The sequence below is a fragment of the Adiantum capillus-veneris genome, chromosome 4 (genome assembly GCF_014529385.1).
Source record: "Adiantum capillus-veneris isolate H3 chromosome 4, ASM1452938v2, whole genome shotgun sequence".
NCBI classification, from domain to species: domain Eukaryota; kingdom Viridiplantae; phylum Streptophyta; class Polypodiopsida; order Polypodiales; family Pteridaceae; genus Adiantum; species Adiantum capillus-veneris.
The window spans coordinates 84,616,270-84,639,528 of NC_140934.1; the positions used below are offsets into that span (position 1 = coordinate 84,616,270).

Consider the following 23,259-nt stretch of genomic DNA (forward strand, 5'->3'; position numbering starts at 1 on the left):
TGTTTTTGGGGTTTTTGGAGTCTGTTTTGGCCGTAAATTGCTCATCCGAGGTCGGATTTGAGCACTTTGACATTGTAGACTGGGGTTTTGGGCCGTTCCAGACACGATGGGGCTGTCCATTTTTCCAAATTCCTCACTCTTTTCCTGATGTTTTTCTGTGTAAGTTTTTCCTATGAGCGAAGTTTCTGCTCTAGTTTGTGATTGTATCTGGCTTATTTTACCCATATTGTGTGAGCTATTTGCCCCATTGGTGTTGTCCCAAGCTCAATTGTATCTAAACATCAGAAATTATCCTCTTTTGAGCTGAGTTTTTTGGGTGTGTGTGTGTGTGTGTGTGTGGAGTGGGCAAGTGGATAGTCTCTCTCCTCTCACTCCAGAGGTGTGTTCCCTGTCTCGGCAAGGTGTGTTGTCTAAGCCGAGTGGTGCCCCATAGTGTGTGTGTGTATCTTCCCAAGAGTGTGTGTCGGGTCGTTATAGAGGCGCTGTGTGTGTTTTCATCCCGCTACCATTCTTTTGGCGCCCCCACGGAGGATCTTCTTCGAGTACCTTCTACTTCGAGCTTCGAGCTTCGAGCTTCGGGATTACAGGTTGTAGGTTGCAGATTACAGGTTATAGGTTACAGGTTACAAGGACAGGGAGAGGTACAGGTACAGGTGATTCACACAGGTACAGGTAGCTGGAGTACAATGATATACTAGGAGTGATGTCACTTGCAGTTGTTGTGGGTATGCATCATTTGGCGCCTGTTTGAGCGCATTGTCTGTTGGATTGTACGTTACTTGTGGAAACTGCCATGGTACGCATTTGTGGAGCCATACTTGGTTGTATTTGGCAGTCCCAGTCATTTCTGAGACTTGGTCTGGAAGATAGTCATTTCTGAGACTTGACTATACGCGATTTGCATTAGCCTTTGTGTGAGGGTCGATAGCGTGAGGTTTTTATTGAGCTGGGGGATTCTCAAATGTAGAGATCCTTTCGGTGATACAGGTAGCTGGAGCACCCTTTTTGTGACCTCGCCATAGGCTATGTACTAGTGAGTCCTACTTGATGCTCGGGTTCTATTGTTGACAGTTTATGCATACATATACAGTCTATATTTTGGGTTCCTACTGCTCTATTTTTGGGGAAACTCTGCCAAAATTTTTCCAAGTTATGATGGCTGGTTTTTTGGTCTTTTGAGCCATTTATGCTGTTATGCTGCTGAAATTTTGACAAAATCAGAGGTTAAGTTAGGTGTGCCTTCTTGGGAGCTTCATGGTTGGCTTTAATGGATGATCAAAATGGCCCTCAATTCACTCCTTTTCATTTAACTCAGAGAATCCAGATTAATGTTCATGTGTCCAGGAAGATTTTTTTTCAGCAGCGCATAGTCTTTATGTTTGGGCCAAGAAGATTAAGGGAGATACTGGAATGTCCTTTGCCTGTTGTCATTCCGATAATCAACTATGAAAACTCATTTGATGTGCATGTGTTTGTCCTTATCTAAAGCTGAGCTCCATTGAAGTTTCTGGGGATTGGGTAGTGAAAAGTTTTGGGTTCTTGCACGTGTGTTTGAAGGGGTTCTCTAGCCATGGCTTTCTCTTATCCGGAGTTTCATGGAAGAAGTGATGAAGATGTGGAGGACTTTTTGGAAAAGATGGAGGTTGCCTGCATTAGCAACCAGATTCATGACCCTACGCAAATGTTACGCCTTCTCCAAATTTGTTTGAAGAGTGATGCACGAGTTTGGTCCAAGGCATTTGAAGAGGAGTTGCGTGCAGCGGATCCACCTGTAAGATTGAGTTGGGACAATCTAAGGCATGGATTGGAAGTGGAGTTTGTGAAGATAGAAGATCCTGACAAAGTGTGGCAAGAAGTACAAGGTTTGGTGCAGAAGGAAGGTGAGCCAGTAGATGCGTACATACGTAAGTTTTCATTGGCATGGGAGCGAATGTGCAAGGCCTTAGCACCACAGGTACCCCCGCCTGACATGATGAAGAAGGACAGGTTCTTAGCTGGTCTTTGGGAGAATATACGTTGGAGAGTGGAGCTAAAGAAGCCTAGGACATATGAAGATGCACTAGAGGTAGCAAGGAACAAAGAGTGGAAGTTGAGGAAAATGAGCCAGTTAGGGGTGGAGTCTTTGCCAATGAGGTCTGAATTTCAGCCTATAGAATCTTTACAAGGTCGCATGTCAGGGGTTCATCACGAACTGGTGGTTCCTGTTACTACTCAGGTTATGCCAGCAGTGGTCACTACAGCAGTGCAAGATGATGGGCTAAGGCAAGACATGAGGCAAGTGGTAGATTTGATGAAGAATCTTAGCCTAAACATGCTAGGTCAAGTGGGAAATAATCGAGGTCAAGGGAGGTTTGCAAATCAGCCAGGAGGTGAAGAAAGGCCTAGGAATGGTGTTGGACAAAGCAATGGTAGGTTTTGGAGGCAGACGCCCACATGTTATAATTGTGGAGAGTTGGGTCACATCAGCCCGCAATGTGATAAGCCAAGAAGGATGGGGGGAGACATGTATCCATTGCCAAAACAGGTGCTAACTAGGTCGCATGATTATGGCATCGAAATTAAGGGAGACGAAGGAACCAGTGGATTGACCCAGGAGGAAAAGGGAAAGAAAAAAGTGCTAAGTGTAGTCACCTTGGAGAAGGCATCAAAGCTAGAGGATACATTAGTGATGCCTATTGGGAAGAGGACGACAGAGGATAAGGAAGGAAGAAGTGCCCCAGGTCCTAGTAAGAAGAATGGAAAGAGCCATGAAGGCGAGGATGTCAAGGCCAAGAGGAAAACGAGAGCTCGTCGAAAGTTTCATGTTTCAGATTTTCCACTAGGGGATGGGCAATTAAGCTATGACTTGAAGGAGGATCTGACGAGCAGGAAGGCAGATGTTACTTTTGGGCAGCTTATAGAGATGGTGCCTAAGCTAAAGCGATAGTGGAAGAGGATGGTTAACCCAATGGAGAAAGAGCCAGAGAGAGGTTCAGTAAAGGTGTTGGCAATGGATGAGCTACCAGACATTTGTCCAATAGTAGATGTGTGGCATAAAAGAAAAAATTTGGGACAAGGTTATGTGGATGGCGGAGCCCAAATATGCGTCATAACACACTCATGCGTTGAGAAGATGGGTCTCACAGTGGCTGGGGTGTCAGGTTTTCGGATCAGATTGGCAAACCATCAAAAAGTAAAATGCTTGGGTGTTGTAAAGAGCTTAGAAGTGGAGGCATATGATGCAAAGGCAGTGGTTGATTTTCATGTGATGCCAGCAGGGTTGGGAGCATATCCTATTATACTGGGCAGACCATGGTTACGTGCAGTGGGAGCTGTTCAAGATTGGCGACATGGTACGATTAGCCTCTATGGAAAGACAGGTACCAAGAAGCTTTATAATATGGACACAAGGAAACGATTAGAGGAGCTTTATGAAGATGAGGATGAGTCTAGTGATGAAGACTCTTCCACGGTGACAGATGAGGACAGTGATAGCACTACCAGCAGTGATGAGGATGCTGATGTTGCATTTCTTTTGATGGACAAAGAAATCCAGGAGTTTGGTTTAGTTGCATTTGCGAATGAGGTTGAAGATGAAAGTGAAGGCCCTTATGAAGTGATTGAAGGGCTGATGCAAACCAAGGTTGAGTTGTCAAAGAAGCAGGAATTGATGACACAAATGATCAGTGGAGACCTCTCAACTATGGAGAAGGATATATATTTGCACATGCTGGCTAGTTTTCCTGATTTGTTCATTACTTCATTTGAAGAGATCAGAGGGTTCAAGGGTGAAGAGATGCATATAGAGCTGAAAGAAGGTGTTAAGCCAGTGCGGCAAAGTCTAAGAAGGATGGGTCAAGAGCAAATGGAAGCCTTGCGAGAAGAGGTGGACAAGTTATTGAAGGCAGGGTTCATAGTCCCTGTGGAGACCACAGAATGGGTGAGTCCAGTTGTAGTCAGTCCAAAGAAGGATGGGAAGTGGAGAATTTGTGTAGATTTTAAACCCTTAAACGCAGCCACTAAGAAGAACCCATATCCTTTTGCATTCATTGATCAAATCTTGGATTCAGTGGCAGGTTATGAGAGGTACAGTGTGTGTGATGGTTTTTCAGGCTATTTTCAATTGAAGATTGCTCTTAAAGACCGCACAAAGACAACTTTTATTACGCCATGGGGCTGCTATTGCTACACAGTATTGCCATTTGGGTTGTCAAATGGACCTTCCTTCTATCAAGAGAGAGCAAATTGGGTGTTGGAACCATTCATTGGTAGTTGTGTTAAAGCTTTTATGGATGACTTCTGTGTTTATAGCAATAGGGCTGAACACCATGAGAAGCTGCAGATGGTATTGGCTCGATATGATGAATGTGGAGGACAACTAAATCCAAAGAAATGTCATCTAGCATAGCCAAGGGTGAAGTTATTGGGCCACATGGTGTCAGAAAATGGCATTGAGGCTGATCCAGACAAGGTTAAGTCTATTATTCTTCTTCCATCACCTACGAGTACGAAGCAATTGGAAACCTTTATACACAAAGTGAAGTACATGGCAAGGTTTATTCCATTATTTTCTCAGATTATTTATCCATTACAACAAGTGGCAAAGCATGATCCATTGCAATGGGATGACAAGTGTGAAGAAGTGTTTCAAGAGGTGAAAGAGGTGTTAGGGTGTTAGGGGGTTTGTCAGCCATGCAGGCTCCTGATTGGGACAAAGTTTTTTATGTAAATCCATCAGTAGGGGATGATGCCATTGGAGCCATGCTATTACGAAAGGGGAAGGGCAGCCATTATATGAGGCCAGTGTATTGTGCAAGCCGAGTGAAGTTAGTAGCGGAGAGAAAGTTCTCGGAAGTAGAGCTAGTGATGGTCAGTGTAATATTTGCTTGTCGACGATCTCGTCATTACTTGCTACCACGGCCTTTTGTTTTCTTGACGAGTTATGCTTTTTTGCCACATGATAGCGGGAAAAAGAGCAGTGCAATCAGGTGGCCTCTGTACTCGTGCACACTCCACAAACCACGCCTCATGCAAACAAGCAAAGAACAAAACAAAGGGGGCACCACCCTAAATTAAGAGGTTTAGGGACCTCACACATAGTGCACATAGGCAAGTGAGACTTCTGGCATTATGATGGCATCAAAACATATGGCAAAACACATAGAAACGAAGCTTAGGGACCTTATGTAGCATATATATACACAAGACATCAGCTTAACAATACAACGGCATCTGATCATACATAACAAGGATATAGAGAAGCAAGCCAAGGATGGCATAATCCCTTGTCAAAAAACAATCAACCCAGCAAGTAGGTATGATCCTACTAGCAACACATCAATACCTTAGAGAATGATGGCGAGGATGGTGGCCATGGAGCATGAGAGAAGACTCCTTATTTAGGTTTTAGGGCTAGTAATGTAGCATACTAGAGGGAGAGAGAGAGAGAGAGAGAGGGAGAGAGAGTAGAGCTCCATCCATAGCTCCTCGTTGTGAGCAATGTCGTCATAGCTTCGTTGCTTGGTGAAGTGGGTGAAGTGTTTGTTTTGAGTGAGAGAAGGCCTCCTTATATAGGTTTCTGAGAGGGTTTAGGATTAGGGATAAACATGCTTAAATCCGCTGATTGGGGTTACTTTTTGCTTAGGGTGGTCAACAGATTGAGGTCACCTGATATGTCACCATCAAGATATTCTCTAGAGTGATGTGAGAGGGGAGGGTAAATGCTGATTTTTCTGATTGTGACACATGGGGATAAGGCCTTGACCAGCATTTAAGAGCAGGTAAGGTGGTTGTTGAAACTGGAGGTTCTGCACATGTAAGGGGGGGACCTGCGGGGGGGAGGTGGCAGCTGGGTCCTCCTGAATATCAAATTCTCAAAAAATCCTCAACCATGGCTTCTTTTGACATGTGTCCTTGGAAAAAATCAGCATGTCTCTTTTCAACTCAAAAGTCTTTATCCCTGTTGACTCACCTTTACCATAAGATTTTCCCCTTTTCTCCTCTTGTAACTGCATTGTTGATGCCCAATCACTGCTTCTAGTAACAGTGAACTGTTACCTACCAAATACTTATGGTGCAGTAAAAAAAATTTACCATGGGTAAAAAAGTTACTGTAGGTAAAAAGTGATTTGTATTTACCATGTAGGCGAAAAATATTTACTGTAGGTAAAAAATATTTACTGTCGGTAAAAAAGTGAAAACGGAGTATGCTGTGCTGTGAGTCCACACGAACATCCTCGTGTAAAGTTCATTAGAAATTCACACCTAGAATGGGCTATTCTGTAAGATATAGGTTGTAGGCATGCATAAGAGCTCGTTCCCACGTATCTTCTGTCCATGGCACTTTTTACTCTTTGGTGCTTGTGAAGTAGATTTTTTCTTCTCTTTCGAGATCCCTTGGACTAGAGTATCCTCATCTCCCCAACAACTGACTGTGCCTTTATTGCATCTTCAAAAGGGGTCCTAAAAACCATGCATCATATAGCCCTCCCCCTTAAGCTAGAGGTATTTGATGCCTCTAGCTGTAGGTTGTGGTACAATAGGGTTCTCTTGAATACTTACCCACCTGGTACCAATTGAATTTGCCATGTTACTGCTTTCTTGGCTGATGCACCCTGTTTAGTCCTTTCTGATGAATAATTGTATCCATCCATGACTAACAACTGGTCTCCTAGACCCTTGAAAGCCATACCCCATCCATTGTCAATATCCGCTGTCACAGGTAGCATTCTCTTTTTTTCTTTTTTTCTTCTCTTTTTTTTTTTTTTTTTTTTTTTTGAAACGACTATGTACATGATTGTTACCTTAGTTGGAGCTCGAATATGATGAGCTCTCCTCTGAACCATCCTTAGCATTGATTTCACCAGCATATGGCTGTGAAAGACGACATTGGTAGGCCTTCAATCGCCAACCATTTACCGGGGTCTGATGTACCTTACCATCTAGGTCACCTAGTTGGTAACTACCATTTGAGAACCTCTGTATCACTACAAAAGGGCCTTCCCACTTAAGCAAGAACTTACCATCCTTCCTGCGATCAAAGCGATTGTCGTATCTGAGCACTAAAGAACCTTCCTTGATACCTTTCTTGACAAGGTTGCGATTGAACTTCTTTCGTTTCTTCTCTGCCTGGGCTGCATAGTACTTCACTGCTGACTCTCGATCTAGCCCTAACCTCTCCAAATCGATGATTCTTCCTTCCACCTGCTTCTCTTGACTATCCTCTTGATGTGCTTTTAGAACTCGGAGGCTCGCTAGCTCCACTTCTATAGGCAATAGTGCCTCTTGCCCGTAAACCAAGTGAAAAGGTGTATACCCCAAGGATGTTTTAAAGGATGTTCTGTAGGCCCAAAGTGCTGCATCTAGGTGTTTTTCCCATGCCTTAGGATGTAAATGCACTTGGTTAGTGATGATTTTACATATAAGACCATTTACCTTTTCCACAAGACCATTGCACTGAGGGTAGTATGGTGTAGAGTGCCTGCGCTTGATTTTTAACCTTCTCATCAATTGCCCGACTAAATCAGCTCGAAATCCCGGTCCCCTATCTGAGAGAATCTCCAAAGGTGTGCCAAAACGGCAACAAAGGCATTCAAAAATGAAATCACTCACGTCCTTGGCTGTGATGCGCTTTGTGGGACGAGCTTCTGCCCATCTGGTCATGTACTCCACCCCCATAATGATGTATTCCTTCCCTGATTGAGTGCAAGGTAGTGGCCCTATTGCATCTATCCCCCATTTTTCAAATGGCCCATAGGTTTTGATTGGATGCCGATTTTCATGGGTAAGACGCCTTGGTCCAGCTTTTTGGCAAACCTCACATGTGCGGCACCAATGTTGTACATCTCGATGGAGGCTTGGCCACGTGAACCCTGCTTGTAAAATCTTTCTGCTAGTAATCTCTTGTGCAAAGTGGCCACCACACACACCTTCATGACAACTAAACAAAATGTCCTTTATCTCTTGGGATGAAGGAACTCTCCTTAAGACAGCATCTTTCCCTCTACAATACAAGTCCTCATTCACTAAGATATAGCTGGTAGCCTTTTTTGCCAACCACCTATGTTCACTTTTACTCATACCAGAGGGTGCTTCACAATGCTCAAGAAAGTAAAGTAAATAATGTAGCTCCTCCTTTCCCTGGTATAAAGGAATTTTCACAAGGATAGCACCTACTATGAGAGTTTGTAGTTCTTCACCTGCTAAGGCATCTGTTTCTCGATTTTGATCTCTAGGTACAAAGTGCACTCGAACTTCTTTAAAACCCTTCAACAAGACCTTTGCTTCCCTCATCTTAACAGACAATTTGTCATTTTTAGAGGCCCATACACAAACCATTTGCTTAACAATCAACATGGAGTCACCAAAAACATTTAGCTTTGTGATGCCCTTAGAAAGACAACATTGCAACCCTAAAACAAGGGCATGGTACTCAGCCTCATTGTTAGAATGAACCTCTTTTAGATGAAACCCTTTTGCAAAGATATTCTCCTTCTCTGGACCTAATATTACTATGCCTGCTGATGCCTTGTCTTTGGTCCTCTTGTAAGCCCCATCAAAATACAGACTGTGTGCTCCCAGTAGAACTTCAGGCTCCGGGATAGGCGGTACCTTACTAGGTGCCTCTTTCTTGGCCTTCTCATAACACCTTTGTGTGAGGACATCTGCCAAACAAGCACGGGTGGAATCCTCTACTTGGAGTGTGTAGTCAAACTCTTGAAGCTGCACCATCCACTTTGCTATTCTTTGAGACAATTCCATGTGTTGTAGGGCATATGGAAAAACCTCCTCAGTTGTGATCACCACAAATTGTCTCGGAAGTAAGTAAGCCCGAAACTTCTCCACTGCAAACTTAAGAGCTGGCACCAATTGCTCAGTTGCGCTGAAACCCTTTTCAGCAGCTGTCATCACTCTACTAGAGAAGTAGACTGGTCTCATGAGAGATGTCTTTGGGTCTTTTTGCATCAAGACAGCTCCTAGAGCTTCTGGACCTACACTAGGATTTACATAGAATAATTCACCCCATGTGGGTTGTAGGACGACAGGCAATGAGCTCAAAATGGTTTTAACTTCTTGAAAGCACCTTTCACCCTCCTCACTCCATGTCAATGTAGTGTGTTTAGTGAGCTGCTGCAATGGATAGATTGCCTGAGAAAGGAGATGTATGAATCGTCCCATGTAGCGAACCTTTTGAATGAAGGAGACTAGTTGCTTCACGTTTGAAGGAGTGGGTAAAGCTAACAATGTCTTTACCTTTTCAGGGTCAGCCTCAATACCATCTTGAGACACAACATGGCCTAGTAGAGTGACCTTGCTCTCACCTATGTGGCACTTGTCTTTATTCAATTGCCCACCCAATTGGGCCAGACGGGTGAAACCTTCATCAACCTTGGACAGATGTACTTCCCTAGAGCTGTAAATGCAAAAATCATCAATGAAGATTCGTATGGACTTACCAAAGTAAGGTTGAAACACCAAGTTCATAAACCTTTGGAAAGTAGCTGGGGCATTAGTTAAACCAAAAGGCATAACTCTATAAGCAAAACACCCCCAAGGTGTTATGAAGGTAGTCTTTCTTTGGTCTTCATCTGCAATTCTGATTTGGAAGTAGCCTGAGTACCCATCACACACTGTGTACCTTTCATGACCAGCCACTTCATTTAGTATTTCATCTTGAAAAGGCAAAGGAAAATGGTCCCTTTTTGTGGCTGCGTTTAGAGGCTTGTAATCCACACATACCCTCCACTTCCCATTTTCTTTGGTGCTACCACAACTGGAGACACCCACTCAGAATCTTCCACTGGGTAGATAAATCCTGCCTTGAGTAATCTTTTTACTTCTTTTAAGAGTGCATCTTGTTGCACTAGCCCTAATCTCCTTAGCCTTTGCACCACTGGTTTGGCACCTTCCTTTAATTGGATATGGTGTTGGGTTACCGTCACTCCTTTAATGTGCTCGTAATCAGTTATAAAGAGGCCAGCATGCTTCTTTAGTACCTGCAAATAGGGTTCTCTCTCTCTTCTTCTAGTAGGTCCTTAGCTAGCATCTCCTCTAAGCATGTGGCTTCTTCCTTGTTTAGAGAGTCTTGACCACCTTCTCCTTCTGGGTTTCGCAGTATTATACCCATGACTTCCAAAGAGCTAGCATCCTCCTCAGATGACTCATCCTCAGATGAAGAGCAGCTGCTTGTGCTCCATTCATCCATAGAAGTCTCCATCTCTAGGTCTTGTTGTCTACCCTGCTTCATGTCATACACAATTTTTTGTTGCTTGCCACCTACCTTATGATTTGGTCGCAACTCAAGGGAACATGTCTCCCAATCTTGCCTAGCTTTCATAGCCATAAGCCAAGGTCTTCCAAGGATTAGCGGATAGCCCTCCCCCTTAGTTGGGATCACATAAGCATCAATTGAGATTGCCACACCAAAAGTTGAAACCTTCACTCCATTAACCTTTCCGACACAAGCCACCCTTACATTATTTGCCATCTTAGCTTGTAAGGAAGTTTGCTCGTTTACTTCCAAACCCAACCTGTGCATTAATTTCTCTGTCATAACACAAATCTCGGCTCCACCATCTACGTACACATTGGAGACTCGCTGACTCTTAATCTCTGCATCAATGACTGGCACGATATCGTTCATGCCTCTTGCACTAATAGAACCAACTGACTTTGGCTTAGCCCTCCTGGTGCTGACCATCTTAGACCAGGTTCTACGCATCTTTGGGGAAAGGTGGAGGAGTTGCTGCCATGAAATCTTTGGTCCTTGCTTACTCACATCTGCTACCAGGTCGTAAGGTATGGATCCTACCCCAAGTGGAAAGTCTTCTACTCCTATGTGCCTCCTTGACCTACTCTTCCTTTTCTTGTCTCCTATCACTTGGGAGGAACCCTCATTCCCTTTATCCGGCTCTGAGGCTTCCATTTCATCAGTTCTTTGTCTCCTAGCTCTCTTTATTGGCATGGCAACAGCTTCCTCCATTTTTTCTTTCCCTTTATCCTTACCATTGTCAAGACTTATGATAGAGACAACCCTCTCCTCCCCTCCCGATGGTAGTGGAGGGATCTCTGCTGGTGCTTGTGGTGGTGGAGGAGGGGTCCTCAATATTTGGATTGGTGGAGCCACGTGTGCATTTTGTCCATTTAGTGGCCTAGCTCGAGGAGGAGTGACTTGCTGGCGAGGAGGCCGTCTTTGATTACCATTTCCTTGATAGCGTCGTGGATGGGGGCAATAATACATGCCGTGACCTACCTCTCCACAGTTGTAGCAAATGTACTCACGTGCTTGCCTTTGTCCTTCTTGTCTATTTCATTCATTTCCTGGCTGGGGAGCCCTTACACCTTGAACCAGATTGATGGATAGGCTCTCTAGTTGATTGGTGATTTGTTGCAGTAATTCTTGTTGAGAGGACTCTTGGTCTGTTGCTCCTGTCCCTGCTACTACCCTTGCCGTAGGTTGAGCTAGCGGTGGAGGCTCCATTCCCCCTTGTAGTTGAGCTTGGAATTTTAACTTCCTATCCTTCTCCCTTGCATAAGTCATAGCTTTATCAAAGGTATCTGGGAATTTACCTTTTACCTTTTCTCGAAGGATGGGGTAAAGCCCTGCCAGGAAACAGTCCTTCTTTAGGCATTCTGGCGCCCTTTCTCCTTCACCTAGTGATGCACACCATTTCTCCCACAGGTTGGAAAATTTTCCTTCATAGCTTCTATAGTCATTGGGTGATGTTTGGCGTAGCTCTAAGAGCTGTCTCCATATCTCCTCTAGAGGCTCATGGCGGCGAAATTATTCGATGAAGGCCATCTTTAAGGACTTCCAGTCTCTTCTTTCTTCAGGTGCCAAAGTTTGATACCATAATTTTTCACCTTCCCTCAAGACCAAAGGAAAGGCCCTTAACTTAGTAGCTTCGTCATCCCTTCCCAATACCAAAAAGGCCATTTCCAAATTATCCAAAAAGTCTGGAGCAACCTCCCCAGGCTTACCATAAAAATTAGGGAAGGCCATAAGTGAGAGAGTAAACAATTACACAAACAGCTCCAATTTATTTTAAAATAGAGTATGGTAATTACAATTTGGAGCTTTAGCACAACTTAGCTCAAAATAGGATGAAGATCGACACATCAAAGGAATGGTAATAGTCTAGTAAGGGTAGAATGACAGGATGAGGAGAGCGCAAGATTTCCCCAAGTCTCTCGGCTCCAAACAACAGGGCTATTCTTTGCTGATAAAAGATTTTTCTATCAATACAAATATTCACACGGATATGACGCACAAAATGGAAAGGAAACATGCGGGGATCATCATTCTCATTATTGGCATCCATACTTACACACAAGAGCCTAGCTTAGTTGCACCACCTTGGGACCAATGAGCCTGATCAGCCACAGAAGGTCAGCACCTCGGATCACTTCGACTCTTCCTGATGCATCTGTGAAGGCGTAAGGCGTGATGGCACACTTTGTACAATGTTGAGCCTTTTAGCAAGCAACAATTGGATGCTATTACCATAATCAGCATGACGAATGAAAGTGACACCATTAATGTGCAGCACATCATCAACTAAGATAGTTTCCTTAGATTGAGATAACTTCTTGAAAATTAGTAGCAAAGGTAGGGCAGGGAGGCTTTTCACCCGGTCTCCAAAGCACTTTGGACAATATCCAAAGTGATCTTCACGCGGACAGGAGGTTGGCTTGGGATTGGTGGTGTCTGGATTCACAAAGTGTACTGGGAGCACTCACAGACGGGCGGCAATCTTGTAGGCAAGCCTTCGCCTCTTTGCTTCAGGAGGATTTAGGGGTGAGAGTCGTGGTTGCAAGTTGGAGGTTGAAGTTGGTTGCTCACTAGCCTTTTTCTTGCCTGTAGTGGTCATGTAATCCCTTATTAATGAGATTAAGCCAAATGTTCCCTTACGCTTGAGCACGCGCTGCGGCCTTGGGCCACTTAGGTGTAGAGGTGATCTTCCTCCTCTTAGTCGGCTCCTCAGGAAAGAGAGGTCTGGTGATGCTTTCTCTTCCCTTAATGTGTGTCACAGTACCTTCGTGTATGTTGATGTAGAATATTTCAAGCTCGTGTGCGTTGGAGGTTTCTGGAGCACTCATAGGTTGAGAGGAGAGGTATATCAAGCTCTTCTTCTTACTCTCCTTCGTTGGCGACGATCACGAACAAGGCATGTAGAAGAACTTACTTCTTGAATTTCAATGACACTGCAACCTAGTAACAAGACCTCGATGAAAGCTTTTAAGGCCTCTAAAGCCTCCTCCTCTTCTGCTCTCCAATTTGCAAACTCCTCACGCCATTCGTCCATGTTGTAGATTGCACATCTTCATTGCTTGTGGACTGAAGGTCTGTGTAGCCCTCCTCAGTGGGGGCACCAAAATGATAGCGGGAAAAAGAGCAGTGCAATGGGGTGGCCTCTGTACTCGTGCACACTCCACAAACCACGCCTCATGCAAACAAGCAAAGAACAAAACAAAAGGGGCACCACCCTAAATTAAGAGGTTTAGGGACCTCACACATAGTGCACATAGGCAAGTGAGACTTCTGGCATTATGATGGCATCAAAACATATGGCAAAACACATAGAAACGAAGCTTAGGGACCTTATGTAGCATATATATACACAAGACATCAGCTTAACAATACAACGGCATCTGATCATACATAACAAGGATATAGAGAAGCAAGCCAAGGATGGCATAATCCCTTGTCAAAAAACAATCAACCCAGCAAGTAGGTATGATCCTACTAGCAACACATCAATACCTTAGAGAATGATGGCGAGGATGGTGGCCATGGAGCATGAGAGAAGACTCCTTATTTAGGTTTTAGGGCTAGTAATGTAGCATACTAGAGGGAGAGAGAGAGAGAGGGAGAGAGAGTAGAGCTCCATCCATAGCTCCTCGTTGTGAGCAATGTCGTCATAGCTTCGTTGCTTGGTGAAGTGGGTGAAGTGTTTGTTTTGAGTGAGAGAAGGCCTCCTTATATAGGTTTCTGAGAGGGTTTAGGATTAGGATAAACATGCTTAAATCCGCTGATTGGGGTTACTTTTTGCTTAGGGTGGTCAACAGATTGAGGTCACCTGATATGTCACCATCAAGATATTCTCTAGAGTGATGTGAGAGGGGAGGGTAAATGCTGATTTTTTTGATTGTGACACATGGGGATAAGGCCTTGACCAGCATTTAAGAGCAGGTAAGGTGGTTGTTGAAACTGGAGGTTCTGCACATGTCCGGGGGGGACCTGCGGAGGGGAGGTGGCAGCTGGGTCCTCCTGAATATCAAATTCTCAAAAAATCCTCAACCATGGCTTCTTTTGACATGTGTTCTTTGAAAAAATCAGCATGTCTCTTTTCAACTCAAAAGTCTTTATCCCTGTTGACTCACCTTTACCATAAGATTTTCCCCTTTTCTCCTCCTGTAACTGCATTGTTGATGCCCAATCACTGCTTCTAGTAACAGTGAACTGTTACCTACCAAATACTTATGGTGCAGTAAAAAATATTTACCATGGGTAAAAAAAGTTACTGTAGGTAAAAAGTGATTTGTATTTACCATGTAGGTGAAAAATATTTACTGTGGTAAAAAATATTTACTGTCGGTAAAAAAGTGAAAACGGAGTATGCTGTGCTGTGAGTCCACACGAACATCCTCGTGTAAATTTCACTAGAAATTCACACCTAGAATGGGCTATTCTGTAAGATATAGGTTGTAGGCATGCATAAGAGCTCATTCCCACGTATCTTCTGTCCATGGCACTTTTTACTCTTTGGTGCTTGTGAAGTAGATTTTTTCTTCTCTTTCGAGATCCCTTGGACTAGAGTATCCTCATCTCCCCAACAACTGACTGTGCCTTTATTGAATCTTCAGAAGGGGTCCTAAAAACCATGCATCACCACAGTTAGTTAATGGTACTAACATGTCAAATGTGGTGAAGAAATGGGTAATTGAGCTGCAAGAGTTTGAGTTCTCTTTTCTAGTCGAAGATAGTACAAGGGCTACCATAGCTGATTTGTTGACCTACAAGGAGAATCCCCTTATTGTTAAGGAAGAGGTGGTGAGAAAGGTAGTTGAAGAAGTGCCACAGATCAGCAATGCACATGTGTTGTTCTTTGATGGTTCATACAGAAAGAGCCATGATGCAGCTTCAGGGGGTATAGCACTTTATGATCCAGAGGGGAAGCTAGTATGCAAGAGAGGGTTCAAATTGGATGCTCATAGTAATAATGAGGTTGAATATGCTACTCTGGAAGCCGGATTACACATTTGTTTGAAGCATGGGGTTCGAAGGTTGAGCATAAAAGGTGATGCCTTGTGAGTGGTGAAGCAAGTGCTGGGTGTGTTGAAGAGCAAGAACACCTCATTGAAGGAAATGTGCTTCAGAATTAAAGGCCTGTTAAAAAAGTTCAAAGCATGGATCATCAGACACATTGAACGTGCTCTAAATGGAGAGGCACATGAAGCAGCTCAAGGCATGATTGGGGAGCTATTTGTGTTGAGGACCACTTTACCTCTTTATCATGGCCGGGAAAGTTTGGATCAAGAAGAGGAGTTTTTGCTAACAGGAATCATTCCAAAGGCGATTCAGAAGTCTAAGAAGTATGGCTTTGTCCGTAGAGCATATAGATACAAATTGATTGGTGATCTCTTATACATGAAAGGGGCTGATCTCGTGTTGAGACGTGTACCTTGGCGGGAGGAGCTTTACAGAGTGTTGGAAGAGAATCATGAAGGCGCATGTGGTGGACATTTTGCTCTAAAGATCACCTTGCATAAGATTTTGCAAGAGGGGTATGTATGGCCTAGTTTGCACAAGGATGTTCACCATTGGTGTAGGTCTTGCAATAGGTGTTGGTGTAACATTTTGGAAGAGAGTGTTGAAGCCAAAGCTACGAAAAACCATTATGGCGTTTGATGTGTTTAAAAAGTGGGGGATTGATGCAATAGGCCCGTTACCTATCACAAGCAGGGGCAAAAGCTATATTTTGACGGCAGTGGACTATCTTTCTAGATGGGCAGAGGCTATAGCAGTAAAACAGATCACTGCAAAGGATGTGGCAAAATTTGTGTATGATGAAATATGTTGCAAGTTTGGGGTGCCACTGGAGCTACTTTCAGATAAGGGGCCTGGCTTTAGAGCTAAACTGCTAGATTTTTTATGTGCAAAGATGAAGATTAGGCACCAGCATACCACTCCTTATTACCCATAGTGTAATGGCTTAAATGAAAGATTCAATGGTGAGTTGGTACAGATTCTTTCGAAAGTGACAGAGCACCAAGGAAAGAATTGGGATTTGGAATTGCCTAGTGCATTATGGGCTTACCGTACTTCGGTGAAGACAGGTACAGGGTTTACTCCATTTCATTTGGTGAATGGAAAAGAAGCACTATTGCCTGTGGAAGTAGAGTTTCCTGTGGTCAAGATGTTAGAGAAGTTGCTTGGGCCGCCTAGTAATGCATTCGAAGAGAGGCTCTTACAGCTACAAGAGGTTCAGCTGGATAGGATGAGTGCATTGGAACATTATGGACAGATGCAAGATAGGGCTTTAGCAAAGATAAATGAAAAGGTCAAAAGTAAGGGTATCAAGAAGCATGACTTGGTTTTGCGCTACAACAGTAAGCTGGACAACACCTTCCAAAAGAAGTTTCAAATTAAGTGGGAAGGCCCTTTCAAGGTAGTGGAGTGTTTTCCAAATGGCACATATCAGTTGGCTAACCTGGATGATGTTCTACATAAGTCAAGGATAAATGGATTGTGTCTTAAATTATATCATGCTAGATTGATGATGGTGGAGCAAGATGAACTGTCTATGGAGCAAGCAATGTTGGTGAAGGATGAGGAGACCTGTGATGCGGCGAGTCTCATATCGCTCTTTGCTGCTGCTGATCATGAATGATCTAGCAGGTTAGGGGATGGGCAAATTATGTCAGGAGTTTTTTGGAGAAAGGGATTGCGCATATGTACATATACATGCATGGTGCATCGAATAAAGGATTGCCCAGTTTCCAAAGCCAGGTAGTTACGTGGGGCCCACATGTGTACAGGTAGAGCAACATGTACATAGTGCATCGATTTTCACCGATACTAGTACTAGTGTGCTGCTCATCCGAGGTCGGATTTGCGCACTTTGACATTGTAGACTGGGGTTTTGGGCCGTTTCGGACGCGATGGGGCTGTCCATTTTGCCAAATTCCTCACTCTTTTCCTGTTGTTTTTCTGTGTAAGTTTCTCCTATGAGCGAAGTTTCTACTTTAGTTTGTGATTGTATCTGGCTTATTTTACCCATATTGTGTGAGCTATTTGCCCCATTGGTGTTGACCCAAGCTCAATTGTATCTAAACATAAGAAATTCTCCTCTTTTGAGCTGAGTTTTTTGGGTGTGTGTGTGTGTGTGTGTCTGTGTGGAGTGGGCAAGTGGATAGTCTCTCTCCTCTCACTCCAGAGGTGTGTTCCCTGTCTCGGCCAGGTGTGTTGTCTAAGCCGAGTGGTGCCCCATAGTGTGTGTGTGTGTGTGTATCTTCCCAAGAGTGTGTGTCAGGTCGTTATAGAGGCGCTGTGTGTGTTTTCATCCCGCTCACAACGCCAAAATACAGTACTGTGTTTTATGCGCTATTCACTCTCACGTTGTCCGTGTAAGATCCCACACAACAAGAAGAGTTCGGGAGCCACCACAGAGGTTTAGACGCAAGGAGGATATGCAGAACCAGAATTAGCGTACCAATGTTCATGCTGTTAGGAAGTGAAGAGGTGTCTAATTAGTGTGTAAGCCAAGAGAGGAAGAAGGCTCATGAATTTTGACTTCTATGATAGAACTCTTAGAAGACACATGCTACGAGCATTGCCACTGTGGTTGAAGCCATCAGTAAGATGGGCGTTGAGGGACTTTTGAGTCTTTTGGACGGGCTTGTATCTGATGTTTTTGAAATTTATTTCTAAAGTTTTTTCCAAAAGAGAGAGAGAGAGAGAGAGAGAGAGAGAGAGAGAGAGAGAGAGAGAGAGAGAGAGAGAGAGAGAGAGAGAGAGACTAACTTGCTTGTGAGACTGAAAGTGTGTGGCAGAGAGAAGCCCTACGAGTGAACAAGAGACACGACACTGAAAATTCACTAAACTCGGCCGCTGAGAGTGAGTGACCAGTGCTGCTCGAAAAAACCTTTTTTCCAGAAACTTGTCAAACCTACATGTTAGAAACAATAGAGGTAAACTGACTAAATCTGAAGGTTTTTATACCAATTTACACTAAATTTTTTCAAATTTTGGAGGTTTTCTCACCTTCAACTATAAAATTTAGAGGTAAATCTCAAGATTTGTAGGTGGGGTTACACTAAACCTAGGTTTTTTCAAGCATTGTGAGTGACTTATAGAGGTGACGCTGAGTCTGAGAGGAGAGAGAGAGATAGAGAGAGTAAAATTGGCTAGATTGGTTGAGAGCATCCACACCCCTTCCATGTAGAGCTTGCTGCTCAATGGCGGAGGCAGGCCCACTTTTGTGGAACTCCAGAAGAAGGTGGAGGTAGGGATTGTTGAACAAGGGCATCGGCGCATCAAATTCATTTTTGATGCGCGACCAGAAAGACTGGTGTTTGAGAAAATATTCCTCGGCTGTGATCCTACAATTCTGGAAGACAAACCTCATTCTCTCTCTCTCTCTCTCTCTCTCTCTCTCTCTCTCTCTCTCTCTCCCACACACACACACACAAACACACACATACACACACATACACACACCCAAACTCTTCATCTTGGTTATCGTCGAAAGATGGGGCCGAGGTGATTGTGAAGGCACTGCATAAGAGGTGATTGCCAAGATGTTGCATGCAAGTGATTATTATCATTCATTTTGACAGTACCTTCTGATCTACATCACCTCTCCCGCCCCTGTCCACAAAGTCCTCGTGATTGGGGCCTCCTCTTTTGCAACTCACCATGAAAACTCTAAAAGAGTCCATAGTCCATAGTCTATGAAAACTATTCATAGACTATGGACTATGGACTCTCTAAAAGAGTCCATAGTCCATAGTTCATTTTGACAGTACCTTCTGATCTACATCACCTCTCCCGTCCCTGTCCACAAAGTCCTCGTGATTGGGGCCTCCTCTTTTGCAACTCACCATGAAAACTCTAAAAGAGTCCATAGTCCATGAAAACTATTCTTTTCAAGTATGTGATGTAAGAGATATTTTCCTTTTCCTCTTCGTTTCTCAAGTGTCATGATTATACATTGAAAGATCTTTTTTGCGAGCTAGACTAAAAGGAGTCACTCACCCAAAAACAATTATCTCCAATTTCAATAAGGTACAATCTAGCACCAAAGATTGCAAATACACATTGTTCATATTGGCTCCAACCAACCAATACGATCTACCAAATCTACTTCTTCTATAATTTGCTTAGAAGCACTTGCCATAGTATTATGTATTGAGAAACCCTCCTCCCCCCTTCACAACATTGCACGCGCACACACACACACACACACACACACACACACACACACACACACACACACACACACACACACACACACACACACACTTTTACTTGTCCAAGCATCTACCATGGCTTTAATATTGATGACCACAAGCTGTGATTCAGAGGAGGGAGCATAACCTTGGATAATCAAGGAGTTAATATAAGGGTGGATGATTAAAGTCTACATAAGGAATGCTCTAGACGTTTAGAGACAATGATAGATAGATTGTAATACATAATTTGATGCTAAATATTTCTATTATGATTTAAGTTCTATGTACCTTGTGGTGTTTTGCTCTTTTTCATGATTTCTTGAAAGGTTTTCTTGGAGTTTGAAATTCCTCATCGTGCACTCAACCATGGCTAGGTATATAACCATTTATGGACGACAATGTGGCCACAAGATTGTTCTTATGTTTGACAATAGCATGTATGCAATTTCTATATCTTTTGTGATGCAACGTTATGAAATAATAATGCATTCAATTTGCATCCATTAGCTCTAATGGGAGAGAAGGTGACGATAAAGGCTATTGAACTTGCTAGTGGTGAACAAATCTTTCTTCTCAATCATGGCCAATGTCAATTCTAGAAGGTTCGCATTCCTATTGAAAGCACACAAGGCATTGGAATGAAGGACACACTAGAAATAGTCCGATGGTCCCTCCAGAGTAGTTGGTATACTACATGCAATGCCTTCACAAAGAAGCCTACACATGGCACTCAAGCAAGCAATGGATATCATTCAAGTTCAAGAGCTACCTATGCATTATGATGGACATGTGGAATTTGAGTTACCATCTTTTGATCTATTTGTGCACGAAATTATGAAAATTGTGCACGAAATTATTTGTGCACGAAATTATGAAAATTGCAACATGTGAATTTACCATGGTGAATAAGTTTGCACAAATAGAGTTTTGGAATATGCTCAGCAAGATGGTTCCGAAGCAAGGATATGAATGTGTGTGTGTGTGTGAACACATTAAAGGAAGAGTATGGCTCTTTTGTTTGAGATTATTTGAGATGCAACATGGTTACTTTGCTACACTATCCTCTATAGAGTGACTATTGAGATCTTGATCTAATCTTTTTCATTGCTTATGCTCGCTCGGAAGTACTCGCTCGAGGATTGGGATTCCTCTACTAGAACCTGCAACATCCTCAATAGAGCCTATATCCACAGAAGGCGGGCGTACATCAATGCCCTGCACAACATTCCAAACACCCTTTGACACAAGAACATGTGTCATCATGTAAGCCCACATTGGGTAGTTATCCCCATCCAATCTGTCCTCAGCAACAGCAAACATCTTGAAAACATCTGTGTTGTTGTTTGTTGTTAGCCATTGCGAATGACTACACCTGATTTGAAAACTACTCGAAAAGAGGAGTAACGAGGTAGGAACAACAGGTGCTATGTAGCATAACCCGAAGAAGATGTAGGAACGTGTTCTGCAAAAAACAGCACTAACAGAAAATCTGCACAAAAGGACAAAATAGCTTGCGCAGTACTGCCTGTAGTGGAAACAGAGGCTGAAATGAGCCAATATCAAAATTCTGAAAAGACCGAGCTCTTTGAGCTCAGCCGAAGTATTAATCGCCCTGCTGATGCTTGCCAAATCTCACTCAAATCAGAGCAAGTGAGTAGGAGGGTGCTGGAGACGCTGGCGACTATGCCCGGGAGGACATGACCTACTCTGATACCAATTGTTGGAATTAGGGTTGCAAGGACGCACACACAAAGCTTGGAGAAGATGAAGAAGCTCAAGGCACAACACAAGGAGTGTATTGCTTAGTGCACAATGAAAGATAAGTTAGCCCTAGAGTAATGGGCGTATATACAATGCTCGGGGGAAAAAACCTCCTAACGAGGGAAAAAGTGCCCTGGCGGTCCTAAGTGTGTTCACAGACATCACTACCTCATATATGGTAACAAATATAATGGTTCAGAACAAACACCCTTACTGGTAGACATGACTACATATTATGCCATAAGAACACTTTCCTCCTGAACTATTCAAAACCCAATCAAATTTCTTATTCATGCTGACTTTGAATCCCATGGGAATAACTAGAAGCCTGAACACTTTGCCATCTTCAATCTGTTGGCATCCAACTTGAACCACCAAGGGAGGGGAAGAACCACATGCAGCTTTATAATTAGTTTTACCATGATTTATCTGTGAACCTGATGCCAAGAAAAAGGTGGTGAGGCATTGCTAGAAGGTCTCAATGGTGTCATCATTTCTCAGTAAGCTGTTAGTGTCATCTGCAAACTGTTGTAGGCAAAGTTCCTTCTCCATATTAGGAATTCTGATGCCTTTAATAGCTCCTTGACTTAGGAAATCTCTGACCATCTAGCCCAATGCATCTGAAGACATAGCATATAGTAGAGGGGAGAGTGGGCATCCCTGTCTGATGGATCTAGCCAGCTTAATGTCATCAGTCGGTTCACCATTAAGTGCATTTTTGGCAAATGAGTTTCCAAACAGAATATGCATATATCTAATGAACTGTTTACCAAAACCAATATCAACTAAAGACTGCAATATAAAATCCCATTTAATTCTGTCATAAGCTTTGTCAAAGTCAATTTTAAAAAATATGTATTCCTGCCCTGACTCCATGGCATACTCCATTGCTTTCCATAGAGTTATAATTGCATCTAGAATATATTTGCTCTTGATAAACCCCTTCTTTTATGGTAGAATGATTTTGTCCATATGTGGGTTGATCCTCCTAGCCAAGGATAGGGAAAAGATCTTGTAAATAGAAGTTAGAAAAGAGATGGGTCTCCAATTGGAGAGCTCATCTTTGCCCCCCTTTTTGTGAATTAACTTGATAACCCCATTGTTAACCTTAGAGGGAAGAGCTTTGAGTCTAACAGCTTCTAGCGAGACCTTCATAATGTAAGGTATGATGAAATCTTGGTAAGCTTTGAAGAATTCATTGGGAATACCATCAATACCTGGGGATTTTCCATCTTTCATAGCCCTAATAGTCTCTCTAATCTCTCCCTCTGAGATGGGACTGTCCACCAACACAATTTCCAGATCATGTGATAGAAACTTTTTTCTAATCTTGGCAATTTGGGCTCTTGCATTTCTAATTTCCTCATTCCTAGAGGAGGCAAGTGAAAACATTAGAGTAGAAAGAGTGGAAAAATTATTTATGGTTCAATACAACACTACCATCAGTTTCTTTAGTAAAGGGACAAAGTCCCTAGCTTTCTTTTTTTTGAGAAGATTGAACATGTCTTTGTTGGGCTTGTCAACCTTTCCAACCCAAAATTCTCTAGTCCAAGCTAGGGCATTGTTAGCAACTAGGAGCTCTTCCTGTCTAAGATTATCCTTTAGGTCTACAAGTTCCTAAGTAGGGGGCTCATCTGGGGATAGACATTTCTCTTGGTCAGAGATCTTGTCCCTGATCATCATCCTTCTACTAGATCTGATTTCCTTGGCCTTCCTCTTACAATCAGTAAACAACCTCTAAATATTCTTGACAGCTGAGTCCCATGCCTTATATGGTGAAGTACAAGAAGAAAAGGAAGAATGCATAATCTCTTTGACTTTAGCTTTAACAGAATTCAATTTGAGCGATGACTGGTCTAAATGTGGCCATCCAGCTTTAAATGAACACTCAGATTGATCAAGTACAGTAATGATAGGCAAGTGATCAGAAAGCAGCAGAGAATTATCTATAACACAACTAATTTGCCAATGTTTCTGCATCAAGTCCAAAGACATGTAAACTCTGTCTAATCTGGAAAATCTAAAGTTCTCACCTACTTGTTTATTACTCCAAGTGTGTCTAGA

The 23,259-nt window shown here is 43.1% G+C and overlaps 1 pseudogene; it reads right to left on the reverse strand.

Annotated features, from left to right (window-relative positions):
- Positions 1–21,747, reverse strand: part of LOC147459524 (uncharacterized) — a 39,980-nt pseudogene extending 18,233 nt beyond the window's left edge.
- Positions 21,748–23,259: the final 1,512 nt, after the last annotated feature.